The 23,971-nt window shown below is 33.0% G+C and overlaps 1 protein-coding gene across 3 annotated transcripts in view; it reads left to right on the top strand.

Annotated features, from left to right (window-relative positions):
- SGCZ (sarcoglycan zeta) overlaps positions 1 to 23,971 on the top strand; it is an 849,975-nt gene that overhangs the window by 266,204 nt on the left and 559,800 nt on the right. For all 3 annotated transcript variants that reach the window (XM_073219083.1, XM_073219082.1, XM_036997286.2), the window contains one exon: positions 1,710 to 1,803. The gene's annotated coding sequence lies outside the window, so the exon portion shown is untranslated. The remainder of the gene's footprint in view (positions 1 to 1,709; positions 1,804 to 23,971) is intronic.

The following is a 23,971-nucleotide window of genomic DNA, read 5'->3' as shown; positions in this document are numbered from 1 at the left end:
AGGGAAACTCTGAGAAGGCTTCTTTCTGCATCTGCTGAATCTCAAAAACATTGTCAGCTTAAAACAATTGTCATTCTAACTCTTGGGTTCTGAGTGGGTCCCCACAGTAGGAAGTCGAATTCCATTTTAGATGTCCTTGCAGAAAACCGTGTGTTATACTGATGATTATAAAATAAAATTTCAAAGCATTATTAAAAAAAAGAAACTGCAATAGCCTGTAACCATAGGACAGAGATGAGTTTTTTGCTCAAGCAGCCCCAGTTGTTCTCTTGTGATGTAATTTACCATGCAGCACATGTTTCCAATTCCAATGGATTTGAGATTGTCCATTGCCTTTGAATTCCAATCCATGTACAGTGAAGTAGAGAGAGCATCTTGAAGTGATATTTAATAAATTGCACAGATAGGTGCACAATTAATACATGGCCTCCTGGGAGTTTGCACAGTATCATAAAGAAATAGCTTCTTGTACTCAGTTTATGACCTACCACTGTGTAGCTGTAGGAAAATTCCATGTGAAGAGCAAACGCTATGGGACCAATTTTTGTTAACTGTTACCACATCTATACTTTTGTCTCGGCACATCCAATTCTGTTATTTCTGTGGTTCTGGGCATCAATCCAGGGAGGTTCATCTCTTTCTCTGAAAATTAAGGATGCTAAATTTACTCATTTTCAGTACAAATACACTGAATGGAGACATTTTCTATTTTCTATTAAAAATATCAGAAGATAATAGCAACCATTCCATCAAGTCAAAGCAGAATTAAAGGACACATAGATTAGTCACAGTTTCCTAGGAGCCATACTTTGCCATGAAAACAGACTTTACCCAAACCCCTGCTCTGAAGTTTACAGAGCAATTTTACTTGAGCTCAGTTTTCTGTGGAAAATAACCTTTCAAACACATACAAATGTTTAAATTCTAGTTCCAAAAAAGGTACGTTATTTCATTTTTTAAAGGATTCAAATCCATTTGAAAGACAAAGATACAGCTTACTGTGCAGAAGTCAAATTGACAACTGTAAAAATTCAATCAATATTAAAAATTGATGATAGGCATATCAGTTCTTCCTCTGTGGTTGAGTTTAAAATAACGTAAATCTATGTAAGAAGACACTTTCCTTCAAGGATCTTCCTTGATACAATTAAGTATTTATTTCCTTTAATGGTAACTTTTATTTCTTGTTCTTCATGTTTAGCACATACATGTTGCCTTAAGTTATTTTGTCTTAAATTATGTGAAAACGCTTTATGCTTTTCAAGATGACCATCATGCATTTTATGTCCCTAATGTCCAGTGAAGTACTTCAAGTTTTCCATGTATAAATATTTTTGTCATCATGATTCTGAAGATGAGGTTGTAAACACTGATTTTGGGAATCTGGGGATGTCAGTGTGGATTAGATAACCTATACTTACTTGAATCACTGTTTTCTCCAATAGCATAAATTTATCAAAAAATAACTTGTGTTCTGAAAGTATACTTTGTGGAATAAATAACGATATTTTAAAATTGAAGGCCTTATTCATTAAAGACTATTTAATCCTTCTATATCAAATATACTTTTTAAGGCCTGGTGAGTAGAAGACTAACTGCGTAGCCCAGTAACAATGTCTTTACAAAGGATAGTTGTAAGCAGTCCTTTCATGCTTGTGGTATTTCTCTAGCTGCTGCTACTTCATCTCTTGCTCATCTGGTTCCTTAAGGTGTGAAGCTGACTCAGGGATATTTGAAATAGAGGAGCCAAAGCAGGGATGAGCACAATATGGCGTGACTTCAAGTTCCATCAACATCTCGGGGGTAAGGAAAATGCAATCCAGGGTATTCAAATAAATGAAAAGTGATTTGAATGCTATTAAACAACCAAAAGCATTTTCTTATACTATAGTGTTTTATAAAGTATGTTTTCATGGATAACTACTGCTTAATATAAAAAAAATGCAAATTGCTTAGTGCCATTTTCATTTTTATTTTCTAATGTTGTGTTTCCATTGTTCAGCCTGTTCCTTACATTTCTAAAGGGCTTTCATTGGTTAAAAATATTTGGAGCCCTGTAAAAATTGACCTTTTATTAAATTGCAACAAAATGTGTGGAAAGGAGAGCATAGATAGAGTCATCACAGCAACTGTTCAGTTTGTTGATTACTGTTAACATTTCCTCTGTAAAATGATGTTAGGGAGTTGTGCAATTCCTTTGGAAGCAAATTCTGGCTACTACTTCTTAAATTTTGAGCATGCTAATGGCTGTTAGGAGTTGTTTGTCCAGGAGATGTCCTCTTAATCCATCATCGTCTTCTCTTCCCTTCAGAGTGTCTTTGGCCCATCCTCCATACTGAAATTCTTTCTATTCCTTTTCTATAAATTATTGTTTTAAAAATTGGAGGTATATTTTTTGACTCCAATTTATTCATTGTCCTGCCTCCACTGAACATTTCCTCCTTTAAGTACAGTCTTCTTAGGTGGTTCAGAACTTCTTGGTAACAGCAGTGCATTTCAGCAAGGTTGTTCAGCTTTCTTTGTAGTGCAGATAATGGTATCTGCAGGGACTGACTTGGCTGGCATGAGATCCAGGAATCATTAAGAGCCACTTTAGAGCACCACTTCAGATTTGGACTAGTATGATCTTCTCAGGCTCTGCTCCTGAGTGTCTGACGGCCTGGTTCAATAGAGAGCAATCCCAGCCCTACACTAAGTCATAAGCTAGAACACACTCAAGTTATTATTTAGTTCATTCACCTTTCGGACAATAAGTAATTTATCCGAAGCAGTCCAGGAAGTGGCAGTTAGTCTTACCTCTACCTGGCATTAGTTTCTGCATGTTTAAAATGGAAAAATAAGCACTAAGTAAAGAATTATGGTGTGTGTAAACAAAAAGATGTGTGAAGAGTATAATAAATATTAATGATAGATGTTTAATGTATTTTAGATATTGTTACTGTTAAAAATTACTGTGGAGATAACATTAGTATTAGTTGGGCTCTTCAAACATAATCTCTATTTCATTTTTTATCATCTTTCTAATTCTATTTGTGTGCTTCTAAAATGAATACAAGGGATAATAAGTATAAAATTGATATCTGGGATATTTTAATTTTCTTTGACAAACAAAACTATTACCAATATGTAAGCTAAATATTAACATGTAAGTTAAATATTACTTAATATATAAGGTAAGCTATTCTAAATAATTAAAAACTATTAACTCATTGAATTATCCTAACAGTGTAAAAGCTAAGTATTACTATTGCCCCACTGACAAGAAGACAGTGAAAATCTTGCACAAGGTCGTGGAGCTAGACACCAGGGATGAGGATTTGAAACCATTCAGGTGGAGTCTATGCCGTTAACAAAAACATGCTGCCTCCAGATCAATTAATCATATTTATGTACAAATTTACAGTTTTCAAAATATTTTCATAAAATTCGTTAGCTGGTTCTTGGCAGCAACCCTGCATTGTAGGCTGGCCAGTGCAATTGTTGTTATCATGACAAAGACTGATTCTCTGGTGATACCGTCCCACAAAGTACTGGGTGGAGCGGGAACGCCATCTGACACCTTTGGATTGCATGCTCTCTCCAGACAGTAATGAAACCTTCCCCAAATATATTAAGAATCAAAATTATTCAATCTTTAGTCAGAGGAAATAATATATTATGGAAAGTTTCAGTGAGAATGTACAATGCAATGTTAAAATGTTGCTTTCATTACAACAAATTATTCCATTTAATTGAGCGGTCACATTATTGTCATCTGTTTTGTGTATACATGAATATCTCTAGGCTTCAGATGAGCGATGCACATTTCTAAGGAATAGGAATATCATTTTTATTAGAAGATTCTTGAGTTTATGAAGATGAAGTTTATGAAACAGTTATTTCAAATTTGTTTGAAAGAGAATGATACATTTATTTAAAAATGGTGTTGTAAGAGTCTCCAGAAATATTACCCAGAGAAGTGTGTTTAACCTTTCAGGAATAAAATAGTTTTCTTACCTTGCACCATCAACACTGTGGACTTAGTTCCGAGAGCTAGTGGAATGAAGCCAAGAGGTGAAGAGAACCGTGGTGATGCAGATACTCTGCTGCCCCATGTCAGGTGTGGCAGTCTGATCACTTACATTCTCCCTGAAAAGGATGAGGAAAGAAAATTGGAAAGAGGAAGATGTTCACTTCATCTGTCCTTTAAGAAGACTGCATAGTGTCTTTTTGAACCTCAATTATAAAATTAGACAGCCATTTTTAACAGAAGCCTTGGCTTTGCTACTGTCTAGATGACTTCCCAAGAGGGCAGAGCCTTTTTGGCTTCTTGCTATGGATATGTTTTTCTTACTCAAATGAACGAATAACACGTGTAATAATAACCACCCTGATATTCTGCAGGAATGTACTAAGGGTAATGTGACATAATAAACCTAAGTGCACCCCAGGTTAAGAGCCAAACAAATATGACACATTATGAATTCAAATTTTATACTTACCTGTAATGACTCTTATGATCTGACAAAGATACTGATGGTACAAAATAGGAAAAATGTAACAAAAATCATTTAGTTTGTTTTTTTCAAATGCATTCAGAATGCATATGCATGGAGAAGAATACACCCCTACAAATGCTTAATCTGCCCTTGACTTTCAGCTCAGCCCCATTGTGAGTGCTCTGGGAACATAAATGTTTGGATGGAATTAGGATGCAAGGTTAGTTATCTATTAACACATAGTCCAGAACTGACAGAGTACAATTTATAGCGAGAAGTTTGCCATGGATTAAATAGATCACCATGAAATGTCTAAACCAATGGAATAATTGAAAATTCAAATAAACAATCTAGCCTTAGTGTTATATTAAGGGATGATATATAGGAGTGATTTGGACAGTCACTTGCTCAGTAGTTTTATTGATTAAACTTTGTAAGAAACTTTTAGTTAGGAATAAAATTGTTATTCAGGATCCCTCAATATATTTTCCTTTGATTTGGAGGAATTCTGCTGCTTATACCAGTAAAGTTATAATGGTAAAAGAAAAAAAGGAATAATCATAGGTCTGCCAAAGAAACCCCCTCATGCTTAAATGGGCTACCTTGTTGTTATTAATTTTATATTATTTTTGTCAATAAAGCATTGTATAAAATTAACTATAATGATAAGGTTGCAGTAGAGTTGATAAAATATGACTGGTAATTCAGGCAGAGATTTATTTGGCAGTGTGTGTCTTGATTAGCTAATAGCTGTACCTGCTGAGTACATCAGGACATATTTTATCTATGAATCTTATATATAATCAAACTGTCCATTTAAAAAGATGTCACTACTTACAAAATTATACTGCCTTCTGTAAAGTCATACTCCTGTTAGGCTTTGAGTATGACTTCTTTTTTCAAAAATAAGTAAGGATATCATGCACAACCCTAGCAGTGTGTTAAAATAGAAAACAAAGTTCTTGAGTAACCGAAGGACTAAGAATTGTTCTTTTAAAAAGTTATACCTCAGTTATTATATGCACACCTATCCAAGCTCTGTGATGTACCTACATACTTGTGAATATAGATTAATGCCATTTACATGTAAAAGACTAGTTCTGTAACAGTTTTCTATTCTGTACAAAAAGGGGAACTTTGCTCATGTCTAGATGGACAAAGTAAAACCAAGAAATGGGATCTTAGTTATAGAACTATGAAAAATAAATTCAAATTGCTTGTTTCTCTTTAAAGATTTGTTTATCTTTATATACAGGTTACAAAATATGATCTTCTATAACCATGCACTGCCTTATACCAGATATGGTTCACAGTGTGGTAAGGTCACTGGTAAATTTGGGAGATCCTTGAAAAAATAGCCTGACACAGTTACAGTTCCACATTTCTGCTAATACATATGATTGAGAAAAACATCATATTACTTCTGCACCTTATTCTTGATTTCTTTCCTTGCTTTCTTCTGTGATATCTATATCCTGGTAGGACTTATATCATTTGTTTGTTATTTGGGGTGTCAAAACTTTTGGCTTGCTTCAGTATGGAATCTTGTTTTGTTTCTCGAAGCCACACCTATATCAACTAAACAGCATGAATATTGCTCTATTTCTAGTTATAAATATTTTGTAATCTTAAGGCAGTAGATAAGAAATCAAAGAGATTTAGTGGAAATCTAATATGTTATTTATATTATTTCATTATTTACCAATTGCTCATAGGATATACTTTTAAAAACTTATTTTTTAAATTTACCATGCAAAAAGCATTTTAATGCTTATATATAGTTAGTGCCGTATTACATTTGTTTTTAAAAAATCACAACTAGCTTGTACTTTAAATACAAAATCTAATTGTGATTTTTTAAAAAATCTCATTTATCAGCCTATTGTAAAATAATAAATATTCGTAATTAGCCATTAAATAAATATTAGCCAAAAATAATTAGCCATTAAAATGGCTGTTTATTAGAAATATAAAACTAGATATATTTTACTTCTAGAGTACCAAGATTCTAAAGTTAAATCACCATAACAACTGATGTACACAACTAAATAGGTTATTTTCCCCAAAATTGTCTTGTATTGAATTTACAGTTATTTTTGTATGGTGCTACTTATCTAGATGTGTGAAAACTTTGTAAACTTCGTATACCTTTAAAACTATGGGAGATATCCATACCTTTATTTTTTAATTCTCTGAACTCTCTTCAAAAAGGGGATGGAAAGAAAAATAAGATGGATATGAAAAAGCTTTCACTGGCTGAAAAAACTTTTTAAAATATACGTCATGCTCAATTCCAAATGATGACATCTCCTAATCTTTACCTTGTTGTGCAGTGTTAGCAACCTAATAGAAATAATCTGGGGTGGTGGTCGAGGTGGGCGTTGGGCTGTCTCCCAGCGAAGTAGCAGATTCCTCTGTGAGACCTTTTGAATTGCATGTATAACAATATTTCCCAAAATAGCTCCCCAGTGTGCTAAAAGGAATAATGAGTTTTCCAAAAGTATACGAAGAAATTACTAATACTTGTGGAAAATCTTATCTGCCCATACATTTTCCTATGGGAATAAGATATTTGGAACATTTAAAAGGGTGTTTTAAAAATTATTTAAATATCTTCTTTATTTTGTATGTTTCCTCATTTAGATTTTAAAGTACCATCCTGGTAGGTATTCTCAGAATTCATGTATTACGACTAAAAGAACTCTCTTGGTATACCCCTACTGTAGGTATTTTTCCCTCTTTCTTACCTATTTCCAAACAGCCTTTTGCCAAATAGATTTCTTGTTGGCCAGGAAATGCTGGTAAGCAGAGAAAATTTCCCTGTGTAGACATTTCACATGTAATAAGAAGCATGGATATAGGATGATTGAAAGAAACTACAGTTGCCAGTGTGAGAAGGAATTAGGATTAAAGCTGAGGGATGTAAAGACTACCATAGATACAGAAATGGGAAGTAAGATATACATGGCCCTAATACACCCTTATTTAACTCTGTGACATCAGTGTATTCACGTTACATGTAAATGTATACACAGTTGTGTATTTGTGTATATACATTACATATATATGTTTGCATGTATGTATGGATGATTTTAATTACAGAATTTCTCTGAACACATTTTATCATTTAGATGTGCTTATTTCTGAATAACCTTTCATGCCCTTTAAAAATTATGCATTCTTATAAATGTAATAGTGATTAACCATATATTTTTCTACTTATTACACTCACTATTAAAAATGTGTAAAAGAAGATGGTTATTATGTGAGGCGATGGGTATGTTAATTAGCTTGGTTGTGGCTATTATTTTACAATGTATACGTATATCAAATCATCAAGTGGTATGCCTTAAGTAAAGACTTTTTTTAAATTATACTTCTATAAATTATGGAAAATATGAATTTCATGAGTATGCTGTAAGCTAGAACATTTTTGTTTATTCTTTTACAAACTTGATTCTTTTTCTCTTTGCACATTTATTAAAATCAACTGTCCTAGGGATTGATTGCTCTGAGATAAGATAACTTTTATTTTATCATTCTAATGACCAGAGAGCTATATTGATTTTTCTCTTAAGAAACTTCATTTGGAAAAACCTTTTGCTAAAGAAATCTTTGTTGCCTTTCCTGCCTGCTGCCATTTTCCCACATTGATATGTGACTGTTATTTTTCTGAGACCTGTGTTTGTATACAAATATTTTTTAATGAGCATTAGTCATCATTTATTAAATATGTCACAAACAAAATTTACCACAATGGTTGCATACATAGATTTGACTCAAGTTTCACGACAAAAATAAGTTGCAGCCCAGTGGCGGAAGAAAATCTGTCTGAAAGACAGACTTGTTCCATACGTTTTTGGCAGAGACATCTTAGCATATTCGTCTCAGGAAACAGTAAGCTATTCAGCCCTATATGATGGAAGTTGGGTATGAAATGAAGTTAAATTAATATTGTTATATTTTACTGAAACATTTCAAAACCTATACACACAGAGATGAATCGTGAATCTTCATGAGCATAGTTTTTCCAGTTTTATGTAACTCAAGATTCTCTTTTCAAATAACAAATTGTTTTTAGTATATATGATTTAAGAAATATGTCTGGGTATTTAGAATTATGTAAGGTACATAAACATTTATTTTTCTACACATTGCATATATTTAATAATTATATTTTGTTGTTAGAGTTATGCAAATATGTATTTGAACTTTTTCTCAATAGCAAAATCTTAATTTTAAAGGCTACGCTAAACAATTAGAATGAAATTTTTCTGTTTTTAATTAAATGAAAATGAGTTACAAAGATATTTGCCAATAAATATACCTTCCAACATTATTTTTGTTTCTATTTGCTCTACTGCATCAGACATACTTATGATAGCTTATATGCTATTAGAATTTATCATAATATTTTTATTAAGTAGAGCAAACAAAATAAATGGCTAATCTAAACCAAACAGTAATGATTAAATAGGTGGGTAGCTACACAATTTATTCTCTCATTATGAAGTATTAGTCTTTTTCCTTTTTGGAATTGACTTGAGATTTGGAAGCAGATCTGATGCAAGGAACCATTGTTGGTAGTTCTCCAAAGAGATAGAAGAATGTATTTCGTTTCCTGTTGAGATCATACTCAACGCAAAATTTCATTTTTCATTAATTCTGGGAGCTTTTGGGTTCTGGCAAAGAAGTAGTGTTTCAAATTGCAGCCAAGATCTGTATATGCCATCATTTTTGACATTTTATGTTGGCCTTCTCAGGTGAATGGTGACTTTGAGAATTTTGCTGTGTTGTTCTATTGCTAACAGATACGGTGCATGAGTTAGAACCAGTATTTGACATGATAACTTGGAAACATCATTACTGAATTCCATGTAATTTTGTCTTCATTTGAAATGTACAATTACTTACAATGTTTTTATTGAAATGAAGTGAAACATTAGAACATATCTGTATTCTAAATAGTTCTAAGTAGATATAGTTCTAAACATACAGTATACAGTAATATTTAATCATTACTATGCTGAAGTAAAATGGATTTTATTTTCTTAAAAAGGAACATTTTATGAATTGTGTCCATCTGGGAAATTTCCCATTTTGGAGCTTGTGTCACTTTTGGTATATCTTATATGTATAAGAAACCTAAAAACCTCCAAACCATAACTTTGCGTTTAAGTTGCTCATTAAGTGGAACAACAGCAAGGTAGGCATGTCTGAAGTGTGTAATCTTCAGAGAGGGACTTTGAAAGGAAATATTGTCCTTTTGTATCTCTAGCTTATTATTTAACTTATTACTCAAAACACTGTTTTATCCTTTTCATTATTTTCTGTACTTAAATATTTATAAACCAGAATAAAAAGACAAAATAGATGTGAACAGCTTACCTCGGGTCAGTGCAGCTACTCTTCACCTTGGGTATGGACATGAAGAAACAGAAATAGCTTAAACGATAGTTTATTAGAATCCATGGTTATCTTAAAATCCTTTGACAAGTGAAGAATTCTTTTATCATTACATATGGAGATAATTTGATTTTTGTTATTATATTTTTGAAGCTTTATTTAAATTTCCATGTGGGATATAAGATACACTGTTTCTGAACCTGACTAGTTCTTTAGGAAATAAATGAAAGAGATAGATTGAAAAATTGAGTTAAACATGGTTTTTATACATGTTTAAAAAACTTCATATGTTACTACTTTATGGTCCTATGTGTGTGCCTATTTCAAGATATATTCTCTTTGTAACAAACTACTTTTTTGATGAGATTTTGTTATGAGAAATAAGTTAGAGTTCCCATTAGTAGTGCTTTCTGTTAATATCTATTATAAAATATGTATCAATAGACACACAATATAGACCAAATCTCTAGATTTAGCTATTAGGAAAAAATATTTATTAATCTAAGTCAAAATTTTGAAAAAAACTATTAAAGGTTTATGTGCATTGAAAAAGAGAGCAATAAAATTATAAACTAATAAAAACAAGTTTTGAGGAAATGCCACAAATACTGATTCAAACAAGTCATTTAGCAAGTTGTTCCCTGATGATACGCTTATGCATAAAATGGTGATGTGAAGAATGTATCATGGATAAGTAGTTGGATGACTAGACCCCAGTGTATGTTGATGAAAAATTATTGTAACTTGGAGAGATTCCATCTTAACCATGGGAGAGTTACCCTTCTCAATGTTTGTCATTGATTAAATGAGCATGCAGAAGATATTTTATTGGTTTTTGAAGGTGATATAAGCTTGGAAAGATTAAATAGGGCCATAATTTAATGATTGCTGTAACCTAAAAAGTAATTCTAGTAACATAACATTTTATACTTAGGTAAGACATCTGATTATTAAAGCACAGAGTGGGATATAGTTGACCTGATAGAAGTTCCTGTATTTTAAGTAGAGAGATAAACTGAGTATAAGCACTATTATGGCTAATAGAGCTAAATGGCTTTAAAAGTGATTGAATTGTTGGCTGTTGATAGAAATAAGCTTACCAAAATAGGAAGCATCACTGTATATCTACACTGATCAAAGAACACATGGAGGATTGTTAATTTCTAGGTGATAGAATTGAGGGATGTTTTTAAGCACTAGATGGACACATCAGAGTTCCTAAGGGAAGGTGACTGATCAGACTGCCTCAGTAGTTAAAACCATGCCTTATAATGAAAATTGTTATATTTCCCCAACTTGAAATTTAACATGTTATCCATAAAGAATTCCCCGAACAAATTATTTATGTGAAAAGTTTTAAAAGCCTAACAATTAAAACATTTATCAAATTTACTGAAATATATTACATAAAACTAAGCCTTGCAGTTGTTTAGCATGGATAACCAGCTATGGGGAAGTTAATTTCTTTGACTTTTGAAAGAAAAAACAAGCAAAATTTTAATGATACAGATTCTTAGTAAAAGAAAGTCATTGCAACATTAACACATGGAATTGCTCATTTGCTACATACATAGTGAGATGCCCATCAAGGAAAATATTAAACATTTTTTAAAGGAATTATCTAAATGGGATTTATTTTGGCAAGTTGATGGTTGGATTCAATTAAATTCTTGGCTTCAGAATCTAACAGCTCATGACTCTGGGATAGGTGGCTACACATAATAAGCCTTCTTTAATTTGGGCTCTGCTAATTGAAAATTAGAGTAATTGACATAAGGAGTAGGCTGGAAGGCAAAGTGAAATGATTAATTGAATGTGTTAATAATGTAAACAAGTTAAGATACTTAATCAACTTGATACAAGTGATTTTCAAACCTCTCCTTAATAATTTTGGAAAAATTGATCCATGTCACTAGAGCTCCTATTTCATGCCAAGCATTGTCTCACATGCTCTGAGAAAAATGACGTACAGTGTGTTGCCCATGTCATCAGAATCTTATAGAATAATTAGAAGATAAATATGACTTGAGAGAATATATTTGGAGACGTAAAACCAATGCAGCCTGAAATTAAACAACCAATTATTGGTCTCATGTAAATGTAATGAGAATTCTAGGAATTCAAAATATCAGAAACTTTGTATTCTTGACTTATATTTATATTTGCTAGCAATTTATGTTAGGTTCTCTGAACCTTTATAAACACCTGTAACTTGTATATTTATGTGTTCACTTGTTTACATGTTCCCTAATAGGGTGTGGGGCTCATTGGACTTTGCCATGGCCTTAGTCATTACATATCGTACAATGGCCACTAGGGAAATATTTGAATAAATGAACCTTTTCTCACTTCATTTTCCAAATAAGGACCATATCTGTCTTTCCGAACTTATTGAGTATTTTGAGTACTGATTAGGTAACAGATAGAAATCATTTAAATACAGTTGCCATGATATATAAATACATTGTATACTTGTTCCTATTCTTATCAGCTAATCAAAGAGAAATGAAAAATTCTATTAACAATCTCCTTTGACCTAACTTCAGACACGGTGTGTAGCGACAAGTACCACACTAGAAATTTTCCTTTCTAATGGTCCTTACTTGTCTGGTTTGACCTATTAAAAAAAATACCGATTTCACATGGTTCAAATTTATATGTAACTTTCCCTAGTTTACATTTTCCTGTCCAAAAGCCATTAATTAATTATATTTTATTAGTAAGCTCTTCTTACCCCCCAAATTGTTGTTACTTGCTCCAGTTGTATACATAATTAATGTTAATGTCAATATTATTTGGTGTATTTTGATAACAGGTATCGGGTTAAGTCGAATTAATCATCTTCTTCCAGAAATGTTAGTAAATTGTGGTTTTCTACCCAATAGCTTATAACCACCCCAGTGCAGAAGAAGGGATGGGAGATGTAACTCTGATATGGTTAATCAGTTTTCATACTTCATTAAGAACAAAATTACGAATAACTACAAGTTAGTTACTGGAGACCTCTAGTTCATAGGTGAAGCAGAAATTTTTAATAAATAACTGGAAGCCACTAAAAGCCCTTTGGGAAATAGTAGGCCCTGTATCTTGTAGGTCCCTGAGACATTATTTTTTACACAAATTGTTTATATTTCAGTGATCTGCTAGCATGTATAAAACTAGTAGCATGCTTGCAGGCAGAATAAAAGTAAGGTCTTATGGTAACTTAATTGTTTATGAGACATAATTTAAGGTTATTGAATTGTTATAAATTTTCTGACAGTGGCAGAAATGCCACCTTTTTCTTTAAAGTGTATATATCTGTAAAGTCTCTGACTCCATAATAATGGCATAGTCTAATTTATCCCCTTAGTCACTGTAACTGTGGCATGTACTATCCACAGGGAAATGCTTTCTCCCCTAGGACCTAAGTTATGCCAAAGATAATTTCTAAAGCTAAACAGAACTGCACGTACCTCATGGATGGTCTTCAGTTGATTTCACAGAAATGCATGTGTGTCACACAGAGTTCTGTGGTTTAACCTTCATTCTTATAGATCCTACTTAGTTGACCTCAGTATTGATGACGATGTGAAATGACTCCAGATTTAGGACACACATGTACTCGAGTGAGTAAGTCTTTCTAGAATAACTTTCAAACATTTTAGAAGCTAAAGACTATCTTTAAATTAAATTTTATTTAGTAGCAATGTAAATATTCATTGATAGAAATGAAAAACTTCAGCTTTTTTTATTGTAGATAGCCTAATATGTCTTTGTAGAAGTTAAGAGCTTTCCAGAGCATGGTTTAAGAACTGTTGCTTTAGTAGATATGTAGTGTCTTCCTGGATTTTTGCTTCTATGTAAACTTTGTAGGCATTTATGAAAAGTATTCTGTTTTTAAGAGTATTCAAAGAGTAACATAAAACATTCAAATGATCTCAACTGTTATTTAAATATGTACATATATTATGATCTTTGTAGTTTCCACAGTTCTTTTTATAAAATAGGAGACATCTTAAAAGTAGTGTAAGAAACTGTAGCTCATACAGTATATGAAATGGCATAATACTCTATATATAATTAGCACTTTCTTTGTTTTCTTTTTAATATCTCAAACACAGATTTCATTGATGTCAGTGAATGATGTAGTATCACCATCAGTCTTTGGAAAGCTTTTCTTTTCTTAGGGCTTTAAATTTTTTATTTTAATATCTCAACCAAACCCCAATACTATCTCTCCTATATAGGTATAGCCCCTATTATATTTATAAATGGGCTTCCAAGGTACTTTTCTTGTATTTACTAAGGTATATTTAAATCTTTTTCAATATGGCTATATATCTAAGTATAGGCAATATATATGTGTAAATATATATTATTTTCTGTATGTTTAGCTTATTTATATAAGTGACTTTACACTTTAAGTTTCATTCTTTTTTTGTTTTTCCTTGTTTTTTTCCACTCAGTTGAGTACCTGTTGATATTGCCATCTGTCTGGTCTGTAGCTTCTGACTTCTTCACTTATATATACTTAGGCATTTCCCTAGATGGATTCCTGGGTTGGTTCCAATTATTTGAATGCCATGATTAGCATTGTGATTAATCATATACTACTTAATATTATGTGTGTCTGTGTGTGTATGTATGTGTTTCTCTGGCGTATTTTGAGAAATTTCTAGGTGATAGATTATGTGCATACTCCGGTTCATCAAATACTAAAGATTGTGCTCCAAACTGGCTGCTCCTGTTTCACCTCCAGACAACAGTGGCTGCGGGTCCCCAGTCCCACCTAGGATTTGATGTTATTAATTATTTATTATCTTATGTTATTTGACTATTATTGAACTTTATTATCATTTTCCAATAATGAGTCTCATGTCATTTTGTGTTTTTCAAATATTCATTAGTCTATTAACAAGGTGGAGCATCTCTTTACCATGAACTGTTATCATCTTGATCAGATTTTCCTTTGAGCAAATTTCTTCTATAAACTTGACAATTTTCCTGTTGGGATTCCAGATTTTTTCTTGATTAAAGAAGTGCCTGGTGTCTTCTACATAGTAAACTCTTACCTGTTAACTTTATCTATGATGTCATTATTTGATAAAAAGAAATATTTAATTTTGAAGAAATAAAATCTATCAACTTTTCTTCTTATAATTTTTGACTTGTGGGTAGAACTGGGACTGGTATTAAGAAATAGTTCCCAATTCTTGGGGTCATAAGGGTATTATTCCATATATTCTTTTATTAGTTTTATGGTTTAATTTTAGATTTAGGCAAGACTTACATTTTCAATAATAAAGATGTATTACACTAATAATGATAAATTTATTTAAAAATAGAAGCAAGGTTAAAATGAAAAGAATGGTTATCTAAGGGAGAAACAATGTTCAATGAAAAATCATAAAGGAATGAAATTACTAAAGAGATACTAAGGCAGTTTGAAGAAGAAAGAATTATTGACAGACTATAAAATATAAAAACATATACTTAGAAAGAATAACAAAATTCATTAACAAAATTAGAAAGATATTAACAAAAATAACAAAAGAAAATAAAATATAGAATGTTATCTAATTAAATATAATGTTTTATATGAATTAATCTTATAGAGGAGAGAATCTCTTTTACTAAAACCACAACAAATTGTGCTACTTTCTAGATAACTCATCAGGAATTTTATTCTGATATAAATACACTATTTTACAGAAAAATTTAAAAACTTCTCTGTAGAAATAATGTTTCAGTGAGTTTAGAATATAAGTAAAATTCTGGATCTTAGAATGGGGACATGTGTATATTGTTTAATAATGAGATGTTGCTTTTTGAGCCATATCTAATCTTTTGTTGTAAAGGATTAAGGTACTTCGGAATAACATTTCACTTATACCAAAACATTATGCTTTACTTTCTGTACTTGGAAGCAATGTTGTTTTCAGGGAGGACCACAAGGGATAGACAAATAAAGTGTATTTTCCCAAAGAATAAAGGTCAGGGGAAAGAATTTGCAGGAAAAGCCGAGGGCAACAGTTAAAGTGGCATTTTTTTTCCCCGTACATACATCTTAATCAATTTTAGGATAAACACATTTTATAAAATACTCTGAGGTGAATAATTAAGATTATAAATTGAGGAAGAATTCGAATAATTTTACTTACAGGTTAATAACTTATTTCCTTTAGTTGACTTTTTCAATTATTTCAGCTCCCAAATAACCACCAAATACCCCACCTAATAATGTTGAACAAAAGAGGTTCAGAATTTTCTGGTATAAAATATTACTAATCCAAGAAAGAATGTGACTAGAGTTTGTATTTTAATCCTCTTAATGTAAATATTTCCCATAGTTTCTCTTCCCTACATTTGTTCCTGTTTGTCTATCTAAATCCTTGTCATTTTTATCTAAGTCCAGCAATATGTCTCCTTTCTTTTTAACATTTCTAAGTAATTTCGTGGACTGCTGGAATAATCACTGATACTTGCCTACTATGTATTGTACCCCAACTGCCCTCTACACCATTATTAGAGGCTCCAACTATTCCCATGCTAGCTGTCCTTCCAAATCTTGACTTCCTCAATATAATTTTCCTATTTGGTAGAATTGATTGAAGTTTTCCTAATTTTTATCTATCCTACTGGCTAATGCCTTTTACTGAGAAAAATAGTTTAAATAAGATAACTCTGTCAGTATTTTTATTGATTTAGATATTAAATGGTTAATTATCATATTGTTAGATTTTACCAACTAAGAGTGATATTTTCCCTCCTCCAAATAGATTGGCTGTTTTCGTTTATTTCTGCTATTAGATGTACACAAGAATCATTTTACCATGATTTGTTTCATGCCTATTTTCACTTCTTTTAGCTAAGATTACTTCACTCTCTTGCATAGCTGTTTTACATTAATGTGACATTTCTGCCCATGCAAAAAGGGAGAAGTATATATTCTATCTCCAGTTTGTACAATCTGTTTTCTCATTTGCATGTATGTCTGGTACATTGCTTGGCACAGTGTTGTGCATATTTTCCCAAATAACTGCAGTCCTTCACACATTGTATATGTGCAATCTCCTTTGAATGAAAATTTTGGCTTAGTAATTTTTCAGTCTCAAACCAGAAACTCTTCATAATAACTAAAAATGCCCTACTGTCATGGAAAAAAACATTTTATACCTCTGAATTTTATTCTTTTAGTGTATTTATTGTCTTACCACAACAGGAAAATATTCAGATACAAATTGACCAATGACCTTGTGTGTGGTGACTCACTAGACATGTTTTTGAGGTGCAGCCATGGATTATGGATAGGTTCTTATTTGTTCATGCAACTCATCATAACACGGCTGCCACCAGTGAGTCATCACGGGAGGATTTTATTGGGCAATTATTTCTTAAGTATGCTTATCTAATTTAGAGTTCATTAAGGATGATGATACAAGAGTCTCCCAGCTAGAAGTTGTAACTTGATGCAAGATTTTATAGTCCATATATATAACTGGACTAACATTTATACTGGGAATGTGCCAAGTTTAGGAGTAACAGGAATTGAAACTCTTCTTCTGAGTAAGCATTCTTGTGCAACATAAGTTACATATTATTTTTAAAAATCTTGGTATTAGTAAATTTGACTATCAAATCTCAGTAACTATTAGGTTAAACCAGCCCACAAGAAACAAAAAACATATTTGATAGACAGAATTTTCAGTAAAGGTACAACTCAATAAAGTACAAATTAATAAAAAGTATTTTAATTTTCAACATTCCTATAATGTGTCAATATGGCAAGTGCCTTTTAAGGGATTCTGAATTTTGGCTTAGGTCACTCTTGGAAATATATAGACAGTAGTCAGTGATGTTCATGAATATTAATGAATTCAGTTCTATTTCATCTTTATTTGACTTCACTGATAAAATACTTCCCAGATTTTCTGTTGTAATCTATAAATGAGAAGCAACGTGAGTTTCACTGATGTTTGAAGTGAGATCAAAGCCAATATTCAGCCTAAAATGACAGGCCTTCCATGATTTCGTCACGGATAATGGGGCTGATAGGCACAACGAGGGCTGCCAGTCAGCCGGGACTCAGCAGTGTAGTTGAGTCGGTTGTTTGTGAGCCAGGTCCTTTGCACCGTTACTGTGTTGATTTAGACTGTCTGTTTCCTTTCCATATAGTTACTGAATATCACTATTAGGTGCAAGGTGCCTGCTCAGTGTTATTGCCTATAGCCTCCCCTTCAGCATCACTCACTTGCCAGATGAAAGAAGGAATGGTAGAAACTAAAGCCATTGGAGATAATATCAAATCATTAGTTAGAAAAAGTAAATAACCACATATTTAGATTTTACTTTCTGTTCGTGACTTATTTCCCCTAAGATATGCTCAGTGTTTGTAGTTATCAATGTTCTTTATTTTGATTTTTTTAAAAAACTACTACCTAGGATCAATAGATATTACTCACACTGTTAAATTTTTTATGGAAAATGTTTTGAAAATTACTTTGCGAGCTTGGAAGAATTTATGGTATTCATAAACAATATCCAACTTCTAGAGAGTTACTGGATAACTGTAAAAATCTGGTTCATTGAAGGGTCTCCTCTCAGATAATGAGGAAGATACTCTATGTCATACATTTGTACCAGTACACACCCTGTATGCTGGCAGGGTGCCAGGGTCACTTTATCTCCTTGCTTTTATTAAGTGTTTAAACATCTTCCTTTTATCCTCATCATCCTTTTTCTCTTCCTCTTCCTCCCTCCCTTCCTTATTCTGAGTTATAAGCTGGTGTAGCTGTAGCTTAACCCTTCTGCATCTCTCCTTCCTATTCACCCTCCCCGGTGTAAAAAACCTGATTGTGTGGCTTAATCCAGTAGGCCCTCTGGCTCAGATACGGACCCTAGCATAGCCATTTACCACAGGAAGCCTAAGAGTGCACAGCTCCTTTCTCTGCAGGGTCAGTACGAATGGCAGGCTTTGCCTGTCCTGTCCAGTGTGCCTCCCTTTTCTGCTGAGGAAATGACTACTTATTTGCAAAGATCAGCATCTTTGTAGAGCCATCTTTAAGTCATATTCTGTGCTCCTATATTATAGCAATTTACAAATCTCTTTTAACTAGACTATAAAGTCTTTAAGGGCAGGAAACTCTTTATTCATTTTATATATCTTCAAAGTGTCATCACTGTCGTTTAAGTATTTGATGGATGGAAGCAGGAAGAGAGGGAGGGAAGTGGAAAGTAAGGGAGGGAGGAGGGGAGGACTGCAGGCAGGAAATGCTTAAGCTTCAAGTTGATAGAGCGGTTAGGAGAATTACAAAACATTTTAACCCATAATTTCTCCTAAAATATATGTTCATTGCAACCGGTTGGCATTACATAAGGATTTTTGAAAACCTGTGATTAAGGCAGTGTTGCTAAGACAAAGTTGCAGCAAAGTAAAGTATCATGGCAGTATGGTCTATGCAGACACACATGCATTATGTTTTGTAGTCTCCAGGGGCTTCATTATGGTCTATACTCTGTGACTGATTAATGGTTAGAAATAGAAATAGCCCTGAATTCTAATTAGACCTGTATGGTGATCAGGCTGAGGGCACAATTTAGAAACTGCCTCACTAGGAAACCCTGTTTAGAGTTAAAAGGGAGGGCTGAATGTCACAAGTCAGTCCTAGGGGGACTCTGAGTAACAGGTTGTCTGTAAGTGTTGCTTCTGAAACTCTGCTTCTCCTGTTTGCCTGATGCCAATCAAGAGCTTCCTAGGAAACACCATTTATTGTATCATTAATAGTACTTTATGTATATAGTTATCTGTAATATTCACTGACTACTTAAGTTGTGATAGCTATATTAATTAAAATATTTACATGACTGTCTCATTTATTTCTCTGAACAATACTGTCAAACTAGTACTAGTATTCCTTCGTTGCGGGTGAGAAAAGCAAGGTCTAGGGAAGTTAAGAAGGTTTTCCATGATCAGTCAACATGAAATGTAGAATCAATATTTTCACAAATAACTCCCAAACATCACAGTTGGTCCCATTAACCGTTATGTTACAACTTCCACATATTTTGGGAACCAGGTACTCTTTTTTTCTCTGCACATCACCTTAACTTGGGGTGACAGGAGTCAAGGGATTACGTTTTCTTTCTTCAAAGTCAGCATTCCAGTGTAAGAGAAGGGAACCTATAACAGAACCAAAATAATAGCAGATGAACCATAGTTCAGCTCACCTACCCATACACTTACTTTCCATTTTGGGAATGAATTAAAATAGTGGATTTTTGTTTACTTGCCATTGACTTGTTAGCACAGATGGTCTAAAAACCTAAGTGGGTGCTTTATTGGGAGAATGGTTTGTTTTCCTGTCTACCTTTACCCTGGATTTAAAGAAAAAAAAAAAAAACCTAAGCATGTTAACAAGATGATTCTCAGCCCTGCATACACACTATAAATATCAGAGGAGTTATAGTAAATGCAAATGCCTAGTTTTCACACCAGATAGATCAATTAGAACCTGCAGTTGTGTGACTCAGGCTTAGATATTTTAAAAAGCTGACATGGGGACACCAGTGTGCATCCTGGGTTGAGGCCCACTGCCTTCTGCCACTTTAAGTTGACAATTTGAGACATATTATCATACATTTGAAAAGCTCACAACAAAGTGCCTGGCACAAAGTAATCTTTCAGTGGGGGATTAATAATGATCTAGGCTATACCTTTATTCTTGGTACTTTTTCTGGAATAAAGATGCAACACCTCTTGAGTCTTCCCCTTAAAACCTGGTGTTCAACGTAACATTTTCCAGTAGCCTTTACAGACAGACAGATAGATAGATAGATAGATAGATAGATAGATAGATAGATAGATAGATAGATAGTTAGATAGTAGATAGATAGATAGATAGGGTTTAGATATATTACTTTTTAAGAAAAGTTTTACTCTGAAGCTTTTCATCTCTCTGAATTTCCACAAAACTGAAAACATCATGTATGAACCCCCAACAAACACACATAACACATGTAAATATGTTGCCAATTGTGTGTTAGGAACTGTTCTGTTACTTTATGTATCTCATTCAATCTCACACTATTCAGTTTTAACCTCAGTTAAGTAATTTACCCAAGATTACAGGGTAGAGGTAGGATTTGGACCCAGCAAGTGTCATTTTGGGGTATCATTCCTGTCATTAACTATCATCAAATGACAATTTCCGAGGCATAAATATTATCAATAAAACAGTTACTAAATTATTATATAAAATTAATAATGAATATTGATGATTATAGTGATATTTAAATTCTGTGTTGCAACTGTTGTATTAGAATCTACATTATAAATTATTGCTATTCCTAATGCAATTTGACTTAAGGTATGTAATATGCCCCTTTTGGTACTACCCTGATCCCCCAAATTTCAGCATTATGTATAAAAGATAAAGATTTATTTGGATTTAATGTTTATTTACTATTTGCTTTTCAGTCTCCCAGTTTTACAAACTATGTTTTTATAAACCTTTCCATCATTCTGTAGACTTTGAATTGTCAAGAACCTCTAGAGGGTAATGAAATGTTTGTGTTTGTGATTTTAAAAGAGAGAGAGGATATAATTTACTTATGTTTTTAGTAAAAAGATGACAAACTGTGTTTATCTGAAGTAGTTTCCAAAAAGCAACAAAACTGTCTCTTTTGCCTTATATGAGAAACTTGTTTCAGCTCATCTGGGAATTTAAATGGTTCCCCAGTGAGATCAATGACTTCTCCCTTGGGGAATATAAAAACTGTACCACCAATACAAGAGGCCCAGCAAATATTGGAAACAGAGAAGGCAAGCTCCTGTTAATTTTGACCTGAAGGAAAGGCTCATGGGAGCCAGTTTGAAGAATCCTGTCTGTCTGAAGTCACTGCCAGGGGTAAGCTGGAGGTTTTCTTCAAAGCATTGACAAAGTCCATCCTTCACTTTAAATGCACACAGTGATGCTCAGTAACCTTTGCCAGATGGAAATGGATTCTCTAATGATGGATGCATATACTTGTGAAGTGTGCTCTTCAGAAGACAACAGAGCAGTTATGAGACAGACATTAATTTCATTAATTGTACTTGCTTAACTTAATTTCTCAAAGCAGTTTTATATTTGAAGACTAATATTGAATTAAGAAAAGAATAAAGTCCAAGTAATATAGGACAGTGGTACATCTAATAGTTGCTGAATGTTTTGTACTTGAATTTTATTTCATTATCTTAAGACTCAGATGCATAAGTTAAGCTTCATACATCTATGTTTATTAAGTTAAATGCTTCCCATATTTTTGGTAAGAGCGTTTGTGTCTTAAAGGAAAACTCAAGGCAATCAGCAGCTCCTTTTGATAAAGTTATCAGTTCCTCCCTGGGCATAACCGTGTTGCAAAGAGCATAGACATAAGAATTGGGGAACTGTCACATGCCAGAGTATTAAAGCTGAATAAAAAAGCCTGAATAAAGCCAAAGTTACTAAGGAATATTGGCACTTAGACTTATAAAAATATTGAAATCCTGTGGAGGGATGATTATTAGAGATGTTTTCTCCAAATTAGCAAAGTTAGGACATTAAATTATATAACATTTTGTTTAAAATGCCATGTGACAATGGTAGGTAAGTTATATGTGTTACAGCTAAAGAAGATCAGGGGCACTTATCAGCATAGTTCATAATATCTCTGGCCTGAGACTCAGTTTGTAGCCCTGATAAATGATGGCAATGTTTATAAAGCTTTATGAAAAATTCCTAATATTATGGAGATCAGATGAAAGCTAGTAGCTAATTATTTGCGATCTAGCATAAATACAATTAAAACACAATTCCATCTCTTCTAAAAGAAACATACTTTTGTCATTTTTAGACTATTAATTTCTATTACTGCTGTAAATAAACTGCCATATTTTGTGGTTTAAAACAACATAAATTTATCATCTTACTATTTTACATATCAACAGTTTGACAGGCTCTCTCTAGGTTAAATCCAGTCTGTTGGCAGGGCCCTTTCTTTTCTTGAAGCATCAGGAAAGAATCAATTTCCTTGTTTTTTCCAGTTTCTAGAATCCACTCAGATTCCTTGGCTTTTAGCCTCCTCCTTCCATCTTCCTGCCTTCTCTTTCTCTGACCATGGGCTTAAATGGTTTTCCACTTTTATAGACTCATGTGATTTGATTGGGTCCATCTGGATAATCCAGGAAAACCTCCCCATCTCACGGTCTTTAACTCGATCACATATGCAAAGTCCCCTTTGTAAGGTACATATTCAAAAGGGTTAGGATGTAGACCCTGCCATTATTCTGCCAAACACGTGGACTAGGTGGATGAATGACTCCATTGTGGCTAGTCATTGGTTTAGCAGATTTTGTTTGTTGTGTGGATACTTCTTTCTCTAGTCACTGATTTTAGAATCACAGAATATTATATTTGGAAGGGAAACATAAAGATCATCTAGTTAAAACTTCCTATTTTAAGAGTAAGATAAATAAAACCCACCAGCAAACTTAAGTGGTCATTAATTGTTTAAAATAGACTATATTTTAGAGCAGTTTTAGGTTCACAGCAAAACTGAGTGGAAGGTACACAGATTTTCCATATACCCTATGCCCCCAACACTTACATAGCTTCACTCATGATCAACATCTCCTACCAGAATGCCACTTTTCCTCTAATAAATAAGCCTGTATTGACACATGATTACTCAAAGTCTTAACATTAGGGCTCACTCTCAGTGTTGCATATTCTGTGAGTTTGGACAAATATATAATTACGTATATCCACAATTACAGTGTCATACAGATGGTTTCACTGCCCTAAAAATCCTCTGTGCTTCACCTATTCATCTTTCCTTATCCCCAGTTCCTGCTGCTACTGGTATTTTTAATCTCTCCATAGTTTTGCCTTTTCCAGAATGTCGTATAGTTGGAATCACACAGTGTACAGCCTTTTCAGATTGGCTTCTTTCACTTGGTGTTATGCATTTGTTTTCCTTCATGTTTTTTCATGGCTTCATAACTCATTTCATTTTAGCACTGAGTAATATTCCATTGTATGAACGTTTAACAGTTTATTTATTCACATAACTGTCTTATTCCGTTC

This window comes from Manis javanica, chromosome 12 (genome assembly GCF_040802235.1).
Source record: "Manis javanica isolate MJ-LG chromosome 12, MJ_LKY, whole genome shotgun sequence".
Taxonomy (NCBI): Eukaryota; Metazoa; Chordata; class Mammalia; order Pholidota; family Manidae; genus Manis; species Manis javanica.
This window is presented reverse-complemented; position numbering and strand designations above follow the sequence as displayed.